This window comes from Rattus norvegicus, chromosome 3 (assembly GCF_036323735.1).
Source record: "Rattus norvegicus strain BN/NHsdMcwi chromosome 3, GRCr8, whole genome shotgun sequence".
In the NCBI taxonomy this organism is placed as follows: domain Eukaryota; kingdom Metazoa; phylum Chordata; class Mammalia; order Rodentia; family Muridae; genus Rattus; species Rattus norvegicus.
In genome coordinates this window covers 4,792,529-4,801,438 of record NC_086021.1, presented here as the reverse complement: position 1 = coordinate 4,801,438, position 8,910 = coordinate 4,792,529, and the positions used below count along the sequence as shown (strand labels likewise).

The following is an 8,910-nucleotide window of genomic DNA, read 5'->3' as shown; positions in this document are numbered from 1 at the left end:
CATCACTGGTCGATATCGGGTTTGTCATCAGTTTATCGCGACTTTGGAAGCAGGTCCAGGAGCTAATTTTTCCTCCCTCTTTGCAAAGAATCCATAATTCATGATTGCCATTGACTTCAATACAAGGTATTTAATCCTGTCAAATTCCATCTTTGTGTGAATAAAAATGTCTGTCCTCTAATTGTGGGTTTTGATAAAGCTAATTTTTGTGTGCTATCCAGTGGGCTGCCTCGGAGAGAGAGCCGAGCAATATTTCTGTTACGGAGAATGGCTTAAAGATAACCAAACGAACGATAGGAGCTGGGAAAATATCCACCAAGGATGTTGGTGACTCAGAAACCAAAGACTTTTTCAGAAAAAAAATGCATGAAAAGAGCTACATGGGCAGACTGTGACTCGAGTCATCAGAATATTTGGGTGGGGACTTTACTTTGGGCCTCCAGGAGGCTACATGAGAAGCTAAAACCTAGATGCTGGAAGTTTCTAAGCGTAACTAGGGAAGAAACTGGCCTGAGAAGGCTTCTATGATGTAAGCAGCGCCTGGATGATGTCACACAGAGCACTGGGCGGAGGTTGCGCTTCTCTTCCACTTGGGGGCGCTTGACTCCTTGAAGGTGGGTTCACTATCTTCGCAGCGGGGTGTGAAATCCAGTTCAGCTCCTGAACCCCACAATTGTTCAACAGCCTTTTGGTGCCTGACTGGTTTCCGAAGACAGAATCTGGCCGACTAGGACATTTTCTTTCGGTAAATACGTTTATGAAGATTACGGGGACCCTTGTAGCCCTGAAAGCTAAAAGTTTTCCCTCGTACAGCGAGTAACCATAAGTTCTGATGTCTTCCACGTTTGAGAGCTCGGCGGACGGTCTAGGCTAGTCAGTCTAAGAGTTTATTATCCTTTGCTAACAATATCTAAGTCATAATCTTACTAAAATGTCAAAGCTCCTCTCTGTGCCTGTGCATTTCAGGAGATAATATTTCTTTTTTGTTGTTGCTTTTTTTTTTCGGAGCTTAGGACCGAACCCAGGGCCTTGTGCTTGCTAGACAACTGCTCTACCACTGAGTTAAATCCCAACCCCAGGAGATATTATTTCTAAATATCTGTTGTTGCCTACACAACAGACTCTTGTTGCGGTCGAAGATGCAACAGCTTCGCGAAATAAACCTGGGGCTGGGTCAGGATGCACAGTCCAGAAAGCCAATGGACTGGTGTGCTGTGTCTCTGGGCAGACACTTGTGGATGTTGCCACATAGTTCATAGTTAGAGGGTAGAAGAGGGGTGTGGCCACCCTTCTGGCTCCTTTGTTATCCTTTCTCTGTTCTGCTTGCTTAAAGTGGGGACAGGGATACTTAATCCCACACTGACCTCGCCATTCAAGGAGAGGTTCCTCAGCAGAGGCAAAGTGCCTCGGGCTGAAGAAATGTGTTTGAATATGTTATTCTGAGCTGTAGTGAACCATTTGTTCATTTCCCTTTGAACTTTAGATTTTGATTTTTGAGGCAGGGTTTTTCTGTGGGTAGCTTTGGCTATCCTGGAACTAACTCTGTAGACCAGGCTGACCTTGATCTCACAGAGGTCTGCCTCCCTCTGCCTCTTGAGTGCTGGAATTAAAGGTGTGCTCCACCATTGCCCAGCCCTCCTATGAACTTCTGATTACTACACAATTAGATTCAGATGCTCAAACCTGTCTACCATTGCCTTCCTCACCTGCTCCAAAGTTCTCTTAGACAAGAGCCTTGGTCCAGCTCCCTCCTTCACCCCACCCCCATTGTTCTTGCAGGCACTCACATGACAGAGGCAACAGCATTGTGTTTGGTTTAAGAAGGCGAGCTCTTCAAACCCAGGCCACGGGCAAGTATGAAGCCTGAACACAGAACAATAGCCACAAGACAGTGGACCAGGATGCCGTGTCCTAACACACGAGGTCTACAGCCAAGAAGAAGAGGATGTCTCTTAGGTGGATAAGCACACCATCCTTCCAGAAGCGGAGGAGGAGGAGGCCTTCTCCCCAGGCCCTGGGGAATATTGTGGGCTGCAGAATTTCTCACGGATGGAAGGGAGGTGATGAGCCCGTCACCCAATGGAAGGCCATCATTCTAGGTCAACTGCCAATAAATCCCTCTCTCTATCTGGTCAAGTATGATGGAATTGAGTGTGTCTACGGACTGGAACTTCACAGCGATGAGAGGATCTTAAAGCTTAAGGTCTTGACTCCCAAAGTAGTGTTTCCTCAAGTGAAAGACACCCATCTCGCAAGGGTCATGGTTGGCCTAGCTGTGGAACATAAATTTGAGGGCAAACATGGCTCTAAGGACAACTGGAGGGGGGTGGTCCTAGCCCAGGTGCCAATCATGAAGGGCAGGTTTTACATCACCTACGAGAAAGATCCAGTCCTATACATCTACCAGCTCCTGGATGATTAACAGAAGGTAACCTCCGTATCATTCCAGAGACTCCTCCAGCAGAGGTGAAGTCAGACATTGACAGCGACATCTTAACAGGTCATTGTGTGCAGTTCACCAGAAGCGACGGGTCCAAACAGATCGGCAAAGTCATTTACAAAGTTCTAGCCAAGCCTTCCATGTACTTCATTAAGTTTGATGTTGACGTCCACATCTACATTTATAATCTGGTAGAAAACATCTGTTAAGGTGAAATTCACAAAGTGTGGGGGACGTAGATGGGTAATTTATAGGATTGGGGGGAAAATGTTTGTTTTTCTGTGTCAGATACACAAGGGCCTTTGACAACCTCAGTATCTTTTCCAGTGGAATTTGTTTTTGCTCTAAAAATTAAAATGTGCGACGTGACGTGTTGTGTGTGAACACTTTGGTGGAGGAGACGGACTGTGGTGGATGGACAATCGAGAGGAAGCCGGAAAAGTGAAGGCTGTAAACAGTAAGTCTAATGTCACATAGACTAAAACAAACAGGACTGAGCTGGTCTGGTCTTTAGGGAGAGAAAAGAACTGGAGATGAGGCTTAGAGGAGCAGGGATGGCACGGGGGGAAAAAAGATGGATGTTTAGGAACAGTGGAGAGGGGCCAGACATAGATAGAGTCTCTGAGGTGAAGTTTGAAGGAGAAACAGACTGTTGGGGAAAGCGGGGCAGGGAACAGGGAGGTGATCTTGGAACTCAAGGGGAAACCCAATAAACTGATCCAAGCAGACTGAGAATCAGAGAAGGTCAGGGAGTGTTTGACTAACGAAACCTAATGAAACCTGTTTCTCATCTGTAGATGTATTATTTTTAATTATGTGGGTGGGGGCAGGGCATGAACACAGGAGACCACAGAGACAAGAATAGTCAGGTCCCCTGGAGCTGGAATTAAAGGTGGTTGGGAGCCATTGGACATGAGCTCAAAGAACAAATCCATGTCCTCTTTCAAAGCAGACGAGCCCTTGATCCATTGCTTATCTCTCCAGGCCCCTAAAGTCATCTTTTTAAATACATCCAACCTTCACATGCAGAGAAGAGACCAGGATGAGGGTAAGAAAGAATAAATTGATGGTGATGTGGAAGAAAGACTAAAGAACACATGAGGGAGTAGAGGACACTGAGGGACGCAGGAATTCCAAGATGGAGTTCTCAAAATGTGAAGCAGGAGACCAGGAAGAACAGAAAGCATCTAGTATGAGTTGAACTTGGGCCGCATCCATATTGGTCTCTTTGGTTCCTTAAAGAACAGCCAACCATCACTACAGAAGGTGGATGTGAGGTGGAGGCTTCCCCGGAGGACATTTTGACAAGGATAACTCAAGAGTAGTGAATGACAAACTGAGTTTATATCTATCGATTCCTGAAAGAATCAAAAAATCCATTATTTTGTATGATCAGTAAAAAGTAATTTAAAAGAGAAGATGAGGATGCTGTGAGCTTCTGTCAGGTGTTACGTGGATCGTGTGTTTAGCTTCCCTGAGCGCTGTTTGCCTCCGTTGCATCCTGTAATATTTTCTGAGGTCTCTGCTCAATGCCCCAAGATGATCACAAGAGCTCCTGCACTGGCTTGTCTTGCCTGGCTCTCCTTCGACTGGATGGCTTCCTACACACCTTTGGGCCCTGTTACCCAACTAGCCGCAGGAAGTTCCCGTATTTTACTCACATGTACGCTTATCCTCAGAAAACTCCTGATGGTGCCTCCAGTGCAGAGGTGCTGAGCTCTTCCCTATGCCATTTGCCGTGACTTTAAAATGCTTTGTGGCTCCTGACCATGTAACTCTTTCCTCCTGAGAAGCCCCTGTGCACTCCATGGAGTATCCCCTAGCCACATCTACACTCCAAGAGTTTCTCTGGTGGCAACCTTATCTTGGACTCATTCATTGCTGTTTCTTCTCTCAAGAATAAGTTTCTCACTGCAGGACTTGAAAATACTTTCTATTGTTGATTAATTCTGCTATTTGGGAGTTTTTATACTGGCTGGTTGTCTGACAGTTTCATTGCTGCGAAAAGACACCATGACCAAGACAACTTTAAGGGACAATATTTTTTTTGGGTTCTCTTTTTTCAGAGCTGGGGACCGAACTCAGGGCCTTGCACTTCCTAGGCAAGCGCTCTACCACTGAGCTAAATCCCCAACCCCAAGGGACAACATTTAATTAGGGCAGGCTTTCAGGTTCAGAAGTTCAGTCTATTTTCATCAAGGCAGGAATCATGGAAGCGTCTAGGCAGACATGGTGTTGGAGAAGAAGCATATCACCCCCAGAGTGATATGCTTCCTCCAACAATGTCACACCTACTCCCACAAGGCCACACCTCCTACTTGTGCCACACTTCCCATGGGACAATCACATTCTAACCACGACCCTGATTTTATGCCAACTGGACACAAGCTAGAGTCATCAGAGAAGAGGGCGCCTCAGTTGAGAACATGCGTCCATAAGATCCAGCTGTAGGGCATTTTCTTAGTGATTGGTGGGGGAGGGCCCAGCCCACTGTGAGCGGCACCATTCCTAGGCTGGTGGTCCTGGGTTCTATAAGACAGCAAGCTAAGCAAGACATGAGGAGCAAGACAGTAAGCAGTGCCACTCCATAGCCTATGCCTCAGTTCCTGCCTCCAGGATCCTGTCCTTTTTGAGTTCCTGTCCCAACGTCCTTTGGTGATGAGCAGCAATGTAGAAGTGTAAGCTGAATAAACCTTTTCCTCCCTAACTTGCTCTTTGGTCACCGTGTTTCCTTACAACAATAGGAACCCTAAGTAAGACAATTTCTTATAGAAACAGTGTGTCTAGTAGAGCCACAGACGCTTACCTCATAACCACAATTAGAGACGTATAGACACTTTGTTTTAATTTAAAGGTAAGACTTGCTCATGTACTGACCTGTGACGTTCTAGTTTGCTTCCTTCTCTCCGTGATGAATGCCATGATCAAAACTAACTTGGGGAGGAAAGGGTTATTTGCATTACAGGTTACAGACCATCACTGAGGGAAACCAGAGCAGGAGCTTGAAGTGGTAACAAGGAGCACTGCTTGTTGGCCTGCTCCCTGTCTCAGTCATTGTTCTGTTGCTGTGAAGAGACACCATGGTCAAGGCAACTACTATAATGAAAGCATGTAATTGGAGGATAACTTACAGTTTCAGACGTCTGGTCCATCATCATGGCAGGGAGCATAACACGGGATCAATAGAGAGCTACTGCTCTGTAAGGAGAGAGAGAGAGAGAGAGAGAGAGAGAGAGACAGAGACAGAGACAGAGACAGACAGAGAGAGACAGACAGAGACAGACAGAGACAGACAGAGACAAACAGAGACAGAGAGAGAGTGGAGACAGAGAGAGACAGAGAGAGACAGAGAGAGAGACAGACAGAGAGAGAAAGAGAGACAGAGAGACAAAGACAGAGAGAGACAGAGAGACAGTGAGAGACAGAGAGATAGACAGAGAGAGACAGAGAGAGACAGAGAGAAAGAGAGACAGAGACAGAAACAGAGACAGAGAGAGACAGAGAGACAGACTGACAGAGAAAGAGACAGAGAGAGACAGAGGGAGAGACAGAGAGAGACAGTAACAGAGACACAGAGAAAGACAGAGAGAGAGAGACAGAGAGAGAGAGACAGAGAGGGAGGGAGGGAGAGAGAGAGGGAGAGAGAGAATGAGGGAGGGGGGAGGGAGGGAGGGAGAGAGAGAGAGAGAGACAGAGAGAGAGACAGAGAGGGAGGGAGGGAGAGAGAGAGGGAGAGAGAGAGAATGAGGGAGGGAGGAGGGAGGGAGGGAGGGAGAGAGAGAGAGAGAGAGAGAGAGAGAGAGAGAGAGAGAGAGAAACCCTGGGGAAGCATGGGGCTCATGAAAAATCAAACCCCACCCTTGTCGACACCCCCACTTCCTCCAATGAGGCACACCTCTTAATCCTTCTAATCCTTGAAAATACTGTCACTCCCTGTTAACTAAATATTCAAATATATGACTGTGGGAGCCTTTCTTATTCAAACCGGCACACTCCCAATGGCTTGCTCCATTACTATTTCTTACAGCCTAAAAGGCTATTCTTTTTACACATGACTACTGATGAACTTGCCCACAATGGTGGGCCCTCCCACAACAGTCATTAATCAAGAAAATATTCCATATACTTACCCAAAGACTAATCTAATGGGGGGCGTTCTTGAATTGTTATCTCTTCTCAGTTGTCTCCAGATTTTCAAGTTGGGGGAAAAAAAGAAAAGAATGACCCAGCACCATAATGATTCTCTTACTCCATGTTACATACCCATCACCAGCAACTCTCTTCTCTCAGTGTATAGACCCACTTCCCTGTATGGCAGAACTGAAGAGTAACTACTGTCACCAACATGAATACACGAGTATATGTGACAAGAAATGAATACATTGTACAGCTCCCAACACCAAGCAACAGCATTTTAGTGTGTGCTGCACTTACTGGGAGACTGTCAGTCACTGGCCATTTAATGGGTTGCAGTAGATCACAGAACCAAAAAGTCACAACCTAAATATCATCTCCTCTAGAAGGAGACATAGCCCTTTCTCAAAAACCATGAGTCTATCTGTAGGCTTAAATTTTTTCAAAACCTACTTTATTTAGGGTTCTTAATCCTTCTAGCCCACCAACCAGAGGTAGCAGAGAGAGAAAGTTGATAGGAAAAGGGAGAGAGTTGTGGACCTATTTAGAAGTAATTCTTTGGGGTAACTCCAACAACTTCATGGTGCAGTATGGTCCAATAACAAACGCAAAACACGAATCAGTAGCAGTGCCTTGACCTGACAGAGACCACAAGGCTCTAACAAACCAACAAGAAGCAGCAGAAGCAGCCAGAAGCAGCCCGAATAGCACAGGTTCTTTTGTGCATTTCTCATTACGGAACGAAGACCAGCAAAGACCATCGAAGGCTTGCAAGGTGTAGCAATGTAAAAATGTCCTCTCCCTCTCTGTGGGATTACATTTCTGTTCTCCATAAACATCCTGTCCCCCTTCAAGAGTGTGCTCCAGCAAAATATCACATGCCTTCTCATGTGTCTGCTTCAGCAAAACATAGCTTCCAGAGAAACATCCTGTGACACAAGTGAGTTTCCAAAGAAACCAAAATTTTTCCTCTTCATCTACCCTTATCTCCCACTCGGCCATGACATCACAAAACGTACAATGGCAGCCTTGCAAGGGTCCTAGGCCTCAGCCACATCAGCCACTGGAGCTTCTGCAATTGCACTCCATGAGACTCAGACCCTTTCGTGAGCACAACCTTCAGTTATCCCCGTAAACATTGTGCTCTCTCCATCTTTGCTCTCAGCCAATAGCTGGCCAACTTCCAGCCAACTCAGCTGTGACCAGAAAATCCCTCATCAAGAAAGCCAATGAATTTGACTTGATTTTTTTTCCCTGACAGAACGGAGTGTTCTCCCTGCATGGTTACCCTGGTGTCTGAGTCATCTGTAATAAATCCCACAACTATTGAGATCAAAGTCACAGGAACTATGACAAATAGCAAATCACACGACAAGCATCATAGTTGTCCAAGCCGTTTCTGCAGCCTTATTGAAGTATAATTTACATACTTAAAAATCCATTTATTTTAAGTGTGTAATTTAATGATTTTAAAGCAAAATTTATAGCTTCCTTTTTTTAATACTCATTTCCCACTAATTCATAGGACATCAAAGTCTATTAAAAACACAGAAGTGAAGTCAGGAGAAGGACCAGAGCGGGAAGCAGGAGGTTCTTGATTTGCTAAGACGACAGCTACATTGGCAGAATCTTCTGTATAAAACCACTTGGGAAACATTGGGTCTTCTCTTAGCATGCAGCCTCCAGACAAAGAGTTTAAAGGATTAAGTCATGGGTCCTCCTACATCAAATCCGGTCCTGACCTAGTGTGGTCAGCATCACTTTTGGCCACTTTCATGTTAATCCATTCATCACTCTTACAAGTTGCCAAGCAACTCACATAGTAAACAAACTTATTTTGGTTCATGGTTTCATAGGTGTTGGTCCATGGTCACATGACCATGAAAGGGGCACGATAGAGCTCAACTGCTAACCTCACTGGCATCCAAGAAGCATCAACACAGGAAGAGACCAAGGACAAAAAAACGCCCTCCAAGACATGTCCCAAATGACCAAGTCCCTTAATTTCCTATCTCCTAGTATCCTACCACCTTCATACACATCATCAATAGATGAACTCATTGATTACAACCCACAGGGTCCAATCGCTTTTCATATTCCCACCTTTGAACATTGTACTGAGACAATGTGTATCTTAAACCCATAGGGTATGTCCAGAAGGTTGAGTCAGAGGTCTAACCTTCATCTCACACTAGAAACAGCTGAGAAGTTTTCTCAACATCACCTATTTCTTTCTGGGACTGAGCCACACCATGTCTGCATTGCAGCATTTTGTCTGGGGTGAGATACCGTCAGCAGTTTATTGTAAAGACACCCCCACCATGTGTGTGCTTGAA

General features: G+C 45.5%; 1 pseudogene; it reads left to right on the top strand.

The window, feature by feature from the left end:
- Nucleotides 1–591: 591 nt before the first annotated feature.
- On the top strand, nucleotides 592–2,845 carry LOC134486233 (Y-linked testis-specific protein 1-like; annotated as a pseudogene).
- The last annotated feature ends 6,065 nt before the right edge of the window (nucleotides 2,846–8,910 follow it).